This window comes from Prinia subflava, chromosome 3, assembly GCF_021018805.1.
Source record: "Prinia subflava isolate CZ2003 ecotype Zambia chromosome 3, Cam_Psub_1.2, whole genome shotgun sequence".
Lineage (NCBI taxonomy): Eukaryota > Metazoa > Chordata > Aves > Passeriformes > Cisticolidae > Prinia > Prinia subflava.
The window spans coordinates 78674931-78689193 of record NC_086249.1 but is presented as its reverse complement, the minus strand read 5'-3'; positions in this window follow the sequence as shown (position 1 = coordinate 78689193).

The window sequence follows — 14263 nt, the reverse complement described above, 5'->3', positions numbered from 1 at the left end:
TCTTAGGCACTGCACAGACTTTAAGTGCTACACGCTTGGCAGAGGGATTGTGTTGCATTCATAACTTGATGATCTGGGTGGATCCCTGCTGCAACTGATTGTAAGTTACTGTGAGTGCTTCAATGCAGCCTTGTAGCCTTCTCTTCTCAGCAAAGGGAGACAGTGGCACTGAGATAGGCAGCCTCTGATACCAAACTGCATGGAAAAGTGCATGCAAGCATAGCCACCTCTCCTGCTGCCACTGACCCATGATGATTATCATTAACAAATTGAAAGGCATTTTTACTTTTAATATTGATAATATTGACTGGTACAATCACTAAGATATATTCTTAGGATTATTTTCCATTTGTTTGTGGTTACAATCTTTGTTGCTGCAATTATACAACACAGTTGTTCATTTTGTGGCATCATCCTCTGCAGTTCTCTTTGGGAGTCTGCAGCGTTTATTGCCGTAGCACACTGATTTTCCACATCTAAATATTTCTTAATATACTTTAAGGAATTTTTTTCTCATCACTGGTACCCACCTCTACACTGAATATTCATATAGTAAAGACTGTGAGAGAAGATTCTTAATTCTCTCAGATACCCTGTAGAAGATATATTAAAATGTATAGATAACCTTATATCACAGCAATGTCTTTGAAAGAGATAATTTTGAAATTGGAATGGTTAGGTGGAATTTGCCATAAAAGTACAGTTTTGCTAAATATTTTGTCTACTAAGAGATGCCATTCTAAGAGACAATGGAAAACATATTGCTAAAGAAAACATAATCATACTAAATTTTGCTACCTTTATTGAAGATTTTTAAATGCCCATGTTTGATATCTTTTGATGTTGTTGATATTGTTTGATAGGAAATCTTTCTAACATCGAAAAAAACCACATGGACTCAAATGCAAGTAATGGGAAAAGGCTGCAATGTCTCCCACATTCCAATCCCTAACCTGTTAGATTATGACAGATTTCACAGACTTCCCTGCTGTATGATGAAGTTAGCAGACTGCTCATATGATCTCAGGCCCAGGGATTTCTATCTGGAATTTGGTCTTCTAAAGTCTCCTGATTTTTTTTCTTAGCTTGCAGTTGGAATCATGGTACATTTTTCATTCTGGTGTCTACAGTTTAGTGGGATGAATTCAAAAATTTTCTGGTTAGTTCAGTAAGTAGTGCTGGGTTTAGTTCTGAAAATGCTGCTGTCTGTTTTGTTTAGTTCTGAAAATGCTGATCTTTAAGATATCCACCTCCTTCTGTATCAATTTGATAACAAGATTATGGCCTAATTTGTACAAGGTCAATACTTAAATTGTAACGACACCAGCTATCTCAGACTTATTTTCACGAAGGCTCATAATGTGCTTCACAGAAAGGCATGGGAGCATATTGTCTGACTTTATTTTATCTTTCATGGTATCTATCAGGTCTTTAACATGCTACTGAATTTTGTAAAATTGATATTTTGTTTCCAATCAGCAGCCTAAGAAAGTTGATCACACCTGTCTGAAGGCTCCAACAGAGCCTGGGTCATTTGTATAGCATAGAATTTTACTAATTATTTAATTTTTTTAACTGTACCATAAAAGACAATTTCAATTATTTTAAAGTAGAAAACAGATGTTAGTGAATTTGCATGGGCTAATTAACTTTCTACAAATACCTCACTGTGAGTTCAGAAAGCTTCAATTGCAAAAATTAAACATATCAAAAGAACATAGTCTTGTATGCCCAAAACAAAGTAGAATTGTCTGAAATGTGAGCAACATATTAATGGTTATTCAGAAAAAGAATTCCATTGGGTTTTTTAATTTGAGCTGCATTAAAAAGAAAAAAAATGGGCTTTTTTTCTTTTATAACTGCAGCACCACAAAAATCAGCCCAGAAGTCCCATAGGTTAAATGTTAATCTGCGAATAAGGTAGGGACTCCTGGGTCTGTCCCTGAACAAACACAATGTCACTTGAGCAGCCCCTCCAGTCAGTGCAGTTGTCTAAAGGGTTGAAATGAAAGTTGAGGCCTTTTTCTGCAGCTTTCTAGCAGGCTGATATCACCATAGATAATTCTTCTCCCCTCTGTTTTTCAATCCACTTCTTGGACCAAAAATATCTAGGAAGACAAAGATGTCTCTGGACTTTATGCATGGAGTGTCCTGTTTACACATTTAGTTACCAGCAGGTATGTTCTGTTAATTTTACACAAAATTTGTTTTGTTTCTCATTCCTTTTTCCTCTTTCAGTCACCACTGTTCACTGCTTCTCCAAAAGATCTACTGCACTGCTCAGATGCTGAATGTAGAGCAAACTCAGGATCTCCCTCAGGAAGCCAGCTAACTGGCCTTTCCATTGGCTGTGAAAGGAAGTGGGCATTCACTGCAGGATGGGTCCTGCACTGATCACTGAAAGTTTCAACACATTTTTGTCCCATGTAATTATTGCCTCATGTGGATATATTGCATCCAAATAATAAGATTTAGCAAAAAAACCTGCTTAGTTGAGAAGGAAGGACGGGAGGACAGGAGGGAGGGAGGGAGGGAGGGAGGGACGAAGAAAGGAAGGAAGGAAGGCGCGGAAGGAAGGCGCGGAAGGCGCGGAAGGCGCGGAAGGAAGGAAGGAAGGCACGGAAGGAAGGAAGGCGCGGAAGGAAGGCGCGGAAGGAAGGAAGGAAGGAAGGCGCGGAAGGAAGGCGCGGAAGGAAGGCGCGGAAGGAAGGAAGGCGTGGAAGGAAGGAAGGCGCGGAAGGAAGGCGCGGAAGGAAGGCGCGGAAGGAAGGCGCGGAAGGAAGGCGCGGAAGGAAGGCGCGGAAGGCGCGGAAGGCGCGGAAGGCGCGGAAGGCGCGGAAGGCGCGGAAGGCGCGGAAGGAAGGAAGGAAGGAAGGAAGGAAGGAAGGAAGGAAGGAAGGAAGGAAGGAAGGAAGGAAGGAAGGAAGGAAGGAAGGAAGGAAGGAAGGAAGGAAGGAAGGAAGGACAAGGGTGGAAAACCAAATTGTAAAGTTTGAAATTATAAGAAAAGACAAAACCTGGTATTAATATTCAAATATTTATCTTCAAATATAAGAAAGGTGGCTTCAAGGAAAAAGACTGCAGATTGCTGTCCATGTTTGTTGAAGATGCAAGAGAGGATAATGATGAAAACTGCAATATGGAGATTATTATTGAGTTTAGACATTAGAATAGACAAAAGAAGAAACAAGCTCTCTCACTGTGAGAATGGTGAAGTAAATGAATAGATTGCCTAGGGAATTTTTGGAATCCCCAGACTGGAGGTTTTTAAAAACAGGATAGACAAACATCTGTCAGGGAAGATTTAGATACAGCTGGGTCTGCCTCAGGGTAGGAGAAGGGAATGAACATTCTTTCTATCTCCCTTCCAGCTCTACTTGCTATGAATCTATGATAAACGACAACAATACTTCAACAGTAGACACCAAGAGGTCACTCAGGTAGGGACAGAAAAGAAAGAGTAATAGCAAGGAAAATCAATGAGGATTTACCAGTCCTGAGTATCTCTTGCTTCTCCAGCTGTGCCTTTTTCTGGAATATTTCCAAAGAAGGAAAAAGATATTATGAAAGCACATTTTATTAATATTTTGAGATGCCAGAGGATAAGACCAAAGTGAAAACATGATATGGACGACAGGGCAAAAGACAAATTAAAAAAAATCAGAATCCAAGCAGAGACAAGGTAGCTGTCATAGACAAAGACCTTTATTTCCACGGTGGTTGTAATTGTGCATCAGGCTAAAAAGATAAGACTTTTTACATTAATCTTTAAATGCTGCAAAAAGGCAATTCTTCTTTGGTCACTACCCAAAGACAATTAAGACAGATCAGATATCGATTATGACAATATTAATGCAAACATATAAAAATGCTATTTTTCCCTCTAGGATTAATATGCAAAATTTTGTAATGGTTTGCATTAGAATATGCAAGCTGAGAAGCTGATATATGTGACCATATTTGTGAAACCGATTGTATTTAAATACCTTTATTGCAAGGCATATGCACAAAACAACAATGTTAAGACAACTGCATTATTTTTTTCTTTTTATGAATTTTGCATGTTTTGCCATAGAGAACTAATGCTACATTCAACATTACAATGGTATAAAAACATTAAATAAATTATTTTTAAATATCTTAACCCCGTATTATTTTTGCTACATTTTAGCCTGTTAGTAGGGATTCTCATGTTTGTTTTGTTGGGGTTTTTTTTTGTTTGTTTGTTTGTTTGTTTTTTGTTTTGTTTTGTTTTTTTTGCGGGGGAACAAAACAAAAAATCATAGCATCCACGTATACACTCAATCAACTGTCACATCATAAGCATGCTTTGCATTTTTTCTTTCTGAGGCCAAGCAGAAATTAATTTCTGAATCTTATTCAGATATATGGTCAACAATTTTACTTCAAATGGCATCAAACACTATATTTTAAATTCAAATACTGATTTTTAAATGGTTGTACAAATTTTACTACTCTCTCTGACAGAAGTAGGTTTATTTTCAAGAACACACTTGGAAATCCTGCTTAAATATGAAAAACAATAAGTAAAGGTTTTGCTTGGTCAGCTCCATATTGCATGCTTTCTTTCTGTTCCTGTTTCACAGAACACTAATGATTTGAGGGTAAAAAAGAAGAACTTGCATATGTATTAATTCTTTAAGACTGTTCAGTCATCACTATGCATACATGTAGGCAGTATAATGCATAAATATAAACAAGAGATGTGTTTTTCTTCTCATTTATGCCATCACCTTACTATGCTGTTCTTTACTTTGTATGCAGGCAAGGGGTCAATCACTGGACTTTTTAAAATGGATTATTTCAGGTATATATTAAAATGGAATTAATTTAAGTACTCAGATAAGACAATTTTCCACTATCTGCTGCCATTTTCATTTTTTGCCTCAGAATGTAATTTTCTCCAAAAAATGTTTTATTTTTTCACTAAAAAGATCTAAAGAATCAACATTATCATTGGATCAGCCTTTATAGCACAAGATACTCTCTGACTGCCTTGACTGTTTTGTTTGATAAGAGGGTGTGGGCAAAGCAAGAGGAGAGAAGAATCACTGCAGTATCGCAGTAAGAAATAGGATTTAAATGGCATAAGTAGCACAGATCCTATCATGTGACAAAAACAATCCTCAGCCATTCCCAGCAAAGCTTCACATCCTGCATTTCTACTCCAGTGGTTCTGCAGCCTGTAACAGACTCAGTAAAGTTTGTCAGGAGCAGCATGCCTGGGCTGACCACCTCTGAAGGCTCCAGGTCTGCTCCTGTTCATGCCCAGGTTTCTGCTGGACGATGTTGTGTGCTCACATCCCAAATGCAGAGCTGCTCGGTGCAGTCAGGTAACCTCAAAGGGGGAATGAAAATGGGACAAGGTAGGGGTCAGTGCCAAGTGGCCATGCACAGCTGAGGTTTGGATGGAGTGGAGTGGAACCAGGACAACAAAAATGATGGCATTTTGTTTTCTCATGTTTTGACAGCAACTTATTGAAGATATTCCCACACTCTCACAGACACTGCAGAGTAAACTGTCTTTTAGCTAAGAAGAGAGACATAAAAGTCTAAGTGCAGATGAGTTACAGACCTGAGAATACATGTGTTTGGTGAAAGAAAGTGTAAACATCACTGAAAGATCTATACCAGTTAATACTTCAGATAAGTAATTTTCTCCACTGTGGGTTTCTCCTTAATCCAGCTCATTTATTGGCACTCAAACAGATCCAGCAAAGTCCAAGAAAAAGCAGAGGATAAATACTTTGCTGACTATGTCACAAGGAAACTACTTTCAATATATTTGAACCAAAGTCTAGATTTTAATATATATAATTTATATATATATATATAAAATAATGATTTCCCACTGATTGTCTTAATTTTTTGCTATATTTAACATTACCTATGTTTAAAAGGGTTAAGAAATATTACACAAAGACAGTGAAAAGCATAAATTCTGGAATATGCACAAAGACAAACTGGCAAACATTTACATCTGTAATGACCTAAACCAGTTTTATAAACTGCAGCTCTGATTTATTTCCCCATCCTACTGTTTCAAGATCTGCACCTTTTCTTTCTTCTTTGGGATGAACAAAGATCGTGGAACAGATTGTAAGTGAGGCAAATTACGTGGCAGTTTATGGTTGTGTTACACATATAATATATATAATTTGCAAACTATTCCCTAAAGAAATGGTATCAAATTTTGGGGACAAGAAAGGATCTGATGACAATCTGTTTTCATGTCTTTTCTTTCAGATGCTCCATGATAATTGAATGCTTTATTTTCTGAGATTAATTTCTTGTACTGCAACTACTGGTTTCCCATCAGTGTCCATTTGGTGGTGTTTTTTTTTGTTTGCTTGGCTTTTGGTTTTTGTTGTTGTTGTTGTTATTGTTCATTTTTGCTTTACTGTTCATTAATTATATTATTTGATTAAATGATGCCATCACTTTTGGAAGCAAATAAGTCCATGCCTATTTGAACAGAATCATTTATTTACTCTGTAAGACTCTACTTTACATAAAATATAAAAATTTCTTTATTTTTGAGTTTGGTTTGGTTTTGGGGGTTTTTTGGTGCCTTTTTGTTTGTTTGTTTAACACACACACACATTTAAAATATAGCAGTATTTCAAACCCCTTAAATTATATACACAATTATCTTCAAATTTCAGCATCATGATAATTTTACTTGGATTTTTTATGAAGTGACATAGCATGAATGCCTTTACTTTTTAAGCTGCAAAATTTTAAGATAAAATTCTGTTCTTTATCTTTTCATCTGGGTACTCTGCACAGAGTTGGTTTGAATAATATTTATTGGACTGTTTGGACTAAAAGATAACTTCAGCTGAACATCACAATTACCAAAGGTAAGTGTTCAGGGAAAAAAAGGACAACTCCTCTGAAATGAACAGAACTATTAGCAGTATTTGCCAGAGTCCGGACTATTATCAGCACTTTAGAATACCTTTTAGTTAAACAAAAATCTATCAACATTAACAGAACTTCCTGCCTGAAAGTGTCATTTAAAATGACTGTTAAAATGAAAAGTAATATCTATTTTTTATTTCTTTTAAATCGACTGTTTGGAAAACCTGTAAATAAAAGAAAAATCTGCCCCTGACAAAGAAAAAAGACAACCTTAATTTTCATTTCAATTCTATCAGCATGCAACAGAAACAACTCCTTTAAATCAATAGGGTGTCATAAGTCATTTGAAGACAAAATCAAGTTGTTGAAAGTAAATGTAATTTAAATATTTGGTAACACTCTATCATGTGATCTAGAAAAATTAATGTAATGATTTTTTTAATTTAAAAAGCAAGCAAGCAAAAAAACCAAAAGAAGATACAGTTCTTAGCTATTTTATGGAAGGAAAATAAAAAAGGTTAACTACAACTCAGGGAATACTTTAAGTCAATAAAGTTGCATTGCAGATTCAGTCAGTAAGAAGTGTTAGGAAACAAAAACATTACAGTGTAAGCTCATTGTATTTACAGGTAATATTTGTTTATTTGGGTAATTAATCATCATGATTAATTATACTAGAAGGTGGACAGATTATTTCAGTAAACCAAGATTACTTGCCTATGGGTAGAGATCTAGGAGCTGGATATGTACACTTTCAGTAATAAATGATAAGGATCACTGGTGAGGCAGGTTGCAGAGCTTGGGAAAAGTAGTAAGTTACTAAGTGAAACCGCTTTTGGCAACTATTGACCTTTGAGTTCTTAAACTGGAGCATATATAAACAACACAATGTTCTCTGTCAAGTTTTCCCTGATAACCTGCTGGAAAAGAGGCAGAATATCCTCTAGCCATTTTGCATGCACAATTTAACAATTATGTGGTCAGAGGAAGGATGATTCTTTTAAGGTGTTGGTAGATGAATGGTAGATGTTCACAGGCTTTACACATTTACAAAGGAATTTCAAAATCTAACACAGCGTAATCAATATCAACTCCAATTCTTCTATACTGAGATAAATTATATCGATCACTCTACTGGGAACACACACAAAAACAGAAAGAGAGGAAGGATTCAGAAAAGCAGGTCATACAGATCAAAAGCATAGCACTGACAATACTGGCTTAAGGACAAAATGTTAAAGTAAGGCTATTTCACTCAGCATGGAAAATCTGGAAAATTATTTTGATATATTTAAAAGCAATGCATTCTAAAAAAGAAAACAAAATTTATTTCAAGTTACTATTATAGTTGAACAAAAATTTTCAAAAGCAAATTAAAAGTTAGTTTTAGATAATTATTATAATCAGGAACCATGCTTAAAATGAGAATACAAATAATTTATAATTCTACCCCTACTTGAAAATTAAATTTTCATTTCAAACTTGAGTAAAAATTTTGCAAGATAAATATTTTGTAATACATTTTACAAAGTGTTACAAACATTGCAATACAATGCAAATCGAGCTGTGGGTGCACACAGAGTTTGTCTTTTGAATTTCTTTTATATGTCAGACCTTCCAAGTTTTCTGGGTTATACTCAGGAGCAGAGGGTAAGAGAAGCCCATTCAAAATCCTTAGCAGCCACAATTTTATTTCTAATTGGGGTTTCCACACTCCTCATGCATTCATCAGTCAGATGTAAACTGCAGTATGCCTGATTGGGTCTCCTTCAGCCCAACCATTCCCTGCAGACTGGCAGTGCTTGCCAACTGCTGCGGCAGTAACAGCACCTCTCCTGCTTTGGTAGGTCTTGGCCACCAGCAGGACCCTCGATAACAACTGCTCACTTAACACCTATTGAATGTCTTCAGCACAATTGCCCCTTTGAAGAATGCAGCTGTCACCTTTGATCAAGCATGAGACATCACTGGCAGCAAGTGATATAAAAGAGTAGGTCCATAAATTCAAACACTGTGGCAATTTCAGAGGAGCTCCTTTATTGTGGAAACAAGCAGAGAAAAATATCTAATTGGTGTGGAGGGAAGAGGCACAGTAGATAGAAGTTGCAGAAAAGTTTTTTTCATAATATTTAAACCTAGTAAGTTATCAGAGAAAATACTGTAGAGTCAATTATCCAAACAAACCAGGGCGATGGGTTGTGCACCACTGGAAAAATTTAATAAATACACAAGTTGAAATACTTGCAGTAACTTTCCCGTGTAGCTCCCAGACATTATTCTATAGTCTCCAGTCTGCTAAAGTACAGTTCTTATGCTACATAAGCATATATTTTGTGTATTTTAAAGCAGAATACTGTCTAAGATTACCCTCAAACTTGCATAGCTAGCCCCTTTGAGAGGATTGCCAAGTCCAAGGGAAGCCTGAAGAGATGTTTACTTGAGGGGCAATGGGAAGAGGAACAAAGAGGAGCAGTGGGAAGAGAGGGGCAGACATGGTGTTGTTTGGCCAGTGGACAAGGCGAAGCAGTCATGGAAATTTCACAGATCAAACTTTTTTACTTTTTAAATTGAGGTGTAACCAGTTTAATCACAGTATAGATGGTAGCACTGCATTTCATTGACCCTAGTAGTATTCTCAGGGGATGGGAATAATGAGTCCTGTGAGTGTCATTGACAGAAAGGTATGAACTTTTCACAGGTTTATCATTGTGCTGGGCAGAAACAGACTCCGTCTTCACTGATAGATGTCATTTTGTTCAGTGTTTTTCTTGAACCAAGATCTTCAATGCAACCTTCTCTTTCTGAGTAACTAAGACTGATGTTCCCTCATTGCTGCCTGTGAATACTGAAAGTGAGTTCATTGTTTCTGTGGCCAGCAATGAGCAAAGGCAATGGGGCATCCAGAATGGAAAGGCAGTAGCTTTTACAAGGTCAGGATTGAGCATCAGGAGTGACATCTGGAAGACAAATGCCTTCAGCTTAAGTGAGAGGCAAATACACCTCCTGGGGCACAGATATTTGTCCCTGTTATGAATACCTAAACTTCATGGGGGTTACAAATATTGCCAAATGTTATGTAAAAGTGCACAGCTGAATTAATATCATTTAATGATCCACTGACTTTTGACTATATTTAATATCCATAAGTGACCCAACAACATTTCTAACAACATTCTTATATCACAACTAAATCCTTATTGCATAACAAAATACACCTTTGTTTAATATTAAGACTGTATTCTGTAATCAAAGGAGGAGGAAGTACAAATGAAAAGTTTGTATGGAAATTATTATGAACATAAGAAGATAACTAAAGAGGAGTGGTCAAATGCTGCCTGGAATGATGGGTGCTAGCTGTGACAATTAACAGAAACCTTTATGCTGTTTCTATCTTACTTTCAGCACCACGGTTTGCAGTCTTTGTGCCTCTGTTTTCCTTTTCACCCTCTGCTTTTCCTGTCAATTAAGCTGTACATTCTACATGGACAGAAGCTATAAATGTACATCACGCTTAAAAAACCATGAATGCGAATATGACTGGGATGCATTTCACCAGATGTTACTTTACAAGTAATAAACCCTGTGACTGTTTGTTTTATCCTCCAGAGCTTTGTGTTTAAGGATATCCCAGTTTGCTTTGTCTCCCCTCTTATCCAATGTCAGGGTGGTTAGATTATTCCCCCAGGTCATGGAAGACCCAAGTTCAGATCAGCATATGTTTGTCTGAGCAGACTGACATTCCTTCTGTCACATCTGTAAAAATCATGACATCATATGACATTTGAGGATGGGTTTCTTAACATGCTCTGCTGTTAATGCTGTTCTCAATGACAACAGGAGCTTCAATTCCAATCAGCCACAAGGCCACTGTATTTCTTTAAGTGCTGCTTTTCCTCCTTGACCCAGTGGAATTAAACAGCAGCTCCTGCAGTGGGGCAGAGTTTTTCTCTCTCCTACTTCCAAGTCACCTCAGACAGCTGACTATGTGAGCTACATGTCTTATCAGTTAGTAAAAAGCCAAAGGCAGTGCTTTTTGAATATTTCTAAATGTTTCTTCAGGCACAGTTAGTTCACACATTTGAAACTAAAGTTACAAACAGCTCTGAGTTGCCAGAAATTTAATTTCTTCAGCAGATAAATTCTTTCCCCTCCCACAAAAGAAAAAAAAAAATCACTGCACTACTCTGTTCCATCACTTTCCTAGCTTTATGAAGAGAGTGACTGAATTCATAACAAAGCATGTTGGAAAGAGACACATCTGTCTAGGGGCCAAAATCACAGCATTTAGGATTAAATAAACAGAAATTACCTAAAAAGGTAGAGATAAGTCAAGAAATAGAGAAATAGGCAGTCTCTGAAGGAGTTCAGGATTACAAGTTTTACAAATTGCTCATACACTTGAAGAGGAAATACGGTGTCTAAAGGAGACAACAAAATGTTCGAGTCATCAATACATGCAGAAGAACTGAAGATAGGTCTCAAAGAAATCCCCCTCCCCCCCCCCCCCAAAAAAAAAAAAAAAAGGCGCCTTGGGAATGAATTCAGCAACCACAGATGAAAATTCATCCCAAGGGAAAAAGTTGACTATGAACAAGATATGGGCAGGTTACATAGCGGAAGACAATTTTTATTGACAGGGTCCAAAATAATGACTGAGGAGAACATGGTGATTTGACTTTGAGAGGGAGTTAACTGTGGCACTTTTACCATAAAGAAGAAGGCAGATTACAGGGACTTCAGAGAACTGAACTCTCAACTATCCTGACAATTATAAGACTAAGTAAGCAACCGTAGGAAAAATAAAAATTAGAAAAGAAGAAGTTCTGAAGCTCTGCATTTTATTCATCTCTTCCCACTTTGGAGCCTGACAAAAAAAAAAAAAAAAAAAAAAAAAAAAAAAAAAAAAAAAAAAAGCATTATTAGAAATAAATAAAAGCAAGGCATGAAATGGCTTCTGGGAAAAAACCCTATAATTTATAGAAGGAAAGTAAAATTTCTTCTCTTCTATTTAAAAACCCCTGCAAACCAGAAATGCAGAGAGTGAATGGATTTTGAGATATTCTTAGTGAAAGCAGAAAGTCACTAACACATCTGTAATTGCCAGGGGGCCTATTCTTCATAAAAATTTATATTCTCAGGGTGCCCATGTCATCACAGCCTATTACAAGCAAGTATTTTGCTCTTTTGCAAAACACCTGCTTAAATACACAACATAAGTGGCTGTATTAAAGTACTTATCTCTGAATATGGAGAGGGCTTCTTTTTGGGTATGTAAATATTCACTTAAAAGAAAATACAATAGTAGAGTGACAAAAAGTTTCCATTATGGTTAAAATTAAGAAAATACCACAGTACCTTAAAAGTAATTTTCTTTGTTTCTTACTTTATAGACCATCCTTCTAGAAGGAGTCAAAGGAAAAACATGTTGGAACTGTGCTAGTGAACCACACACAGATATTTGAAAATGGGTACCTCTCACAGATATCCAGTGTTAACCAAGTGTTTTTTAATGTATGCCTATCATATCTCATTAAGATTATAAATTGCACCTTTTTATGCTGCTGGAATAAACAAAAAATGGTTAATAAAAGACTAAATGTAACTCAGTAACCAGTAAATTTTTTTCTGGTCACTCAAATAGTTTTCTTAGCTTTACCTCTGTTTAGCAAGTCAATGGAGGTCAAGCATCTACGCCTCAGTCAGATACACTTTGGTTTACCTGGATGAAATACCAAAAGATGAACCTTAGAATTTTGGTGCATCACTAAGAATGTGCCAGAGGTCATTAAAAGGGAAACAAAAGCTTGAGGCATCAGTAAAAGTTGTTTCCACTTGGAATCAAAATCCTGTGGAAACCACGTGGTTTGAAAGCAGATCAACAACCTTTGCCAAGCATCTCAAAACCTCTCCAAAGTCAAACATTTGCTCATCCTTACTGGCCAATGAAGGCAGGAATCAGAAGGTAGATACCATTAAATGCCAGCATCTCAAACAACTTTTTCCGCAGGTATTCCAATCCTTATACAACACGGAAGAGAAACAATGGCCTATTTTTCAAAGGAAAGAAAAAAGGGAAGAGGACAACTAGAGGGATATGCTCTATGAAAAAAAGAAGGAAATTTCTTATGGAGAGAATTCCTCTCTACTTCATTTCTAACAATTTCAAGGTGTGTACAGCTATCATGAAACCTTTAATAACATCTCAGACAGTTATTGAATGACTCTTATCTATGAACTTGCATTAATGCTGTTCCTCATCAAATTATTTACTAATTTCTTTTATATATCTATGTAGATATTGTTCTTGCAATAACACTGCATCAAGTAAACATTAGTCTCATACTACAAATTTTTTTTTTCTGTGATATTGTAATTTTCTTTTCGATATATTCCTGACTTGAAATGGCACATTTTCACCAGAATTTTCCAGTTGTATTCATGTACTCTTAGTATAGTTCCCATTATTTCAGAGTCACTTCTTATTGACTTATTAGCATGATATTTTTGATAAGGTACTCCACTACTAAAGATAGGAATCATTTTTAGGATCCACACACTTTCATCTGTGCATAGGAATCTCTGATCTATATTTACAGTAGCTTTATAATTTAACAGATGTTTGGACAGTTCCAGTCCCCTCTGGGACAGTACTGTGTGGTTTTGAACTACTCCAGAGTTGTTCTATGAATATTTTTCCTCACTCTCTTATAGTCCTGGGGGTCTGTAACAGATGCTAATTGCAGTTTCTTCTTTGTTTTTTGATAATCTAGTCTTATCCAAATTATTCCACTGCTGCCCTCATCATTATTGAATTGTATCTTACTGATTTTCAAGGTTTCAAGCAATAGATAAGACCACATTATCTACAGCTTATACACAGCATAGCTTAAGTTTCATATGTGCATATGGAGATGGTGAGAGCATTCAAGAAATAGGGGCTTTTGGCAGAGAACATCCCACACCTCCTGTCCTTTCAGAAATATGCCTTGGAATAATTAGCAGCTCCATCTCAACTTCCCAATTTGCCACAATGCTCTCAGATATTATGCTGCTGCTCCACAGTTTTCAGAGGGGCTTATCATGCTGCATGCAGATCTGTTCTCTAAATCAAATGCTTTAAGACATTAATAGCATGACCTTGAAGCATTTTAAAACAGTATTTCTTATGTGAAGTTTGCCAGCTTGTACAGGTGAAAATGCCACATTGTGTGCCCACGTTCATCGTGCACTACATGTAGCCTGGGACCCTGCCAGAGTAGCCAGCTTCCTTGGTTCAAAGAGAATGGAAACCTTTCACAAATAACAGCCATAATAAATGCTCAGGTTGCTCTTCATCTTTTAGTTCAGCACAGGCAGAAGGCAAAAACTATTTTGACAA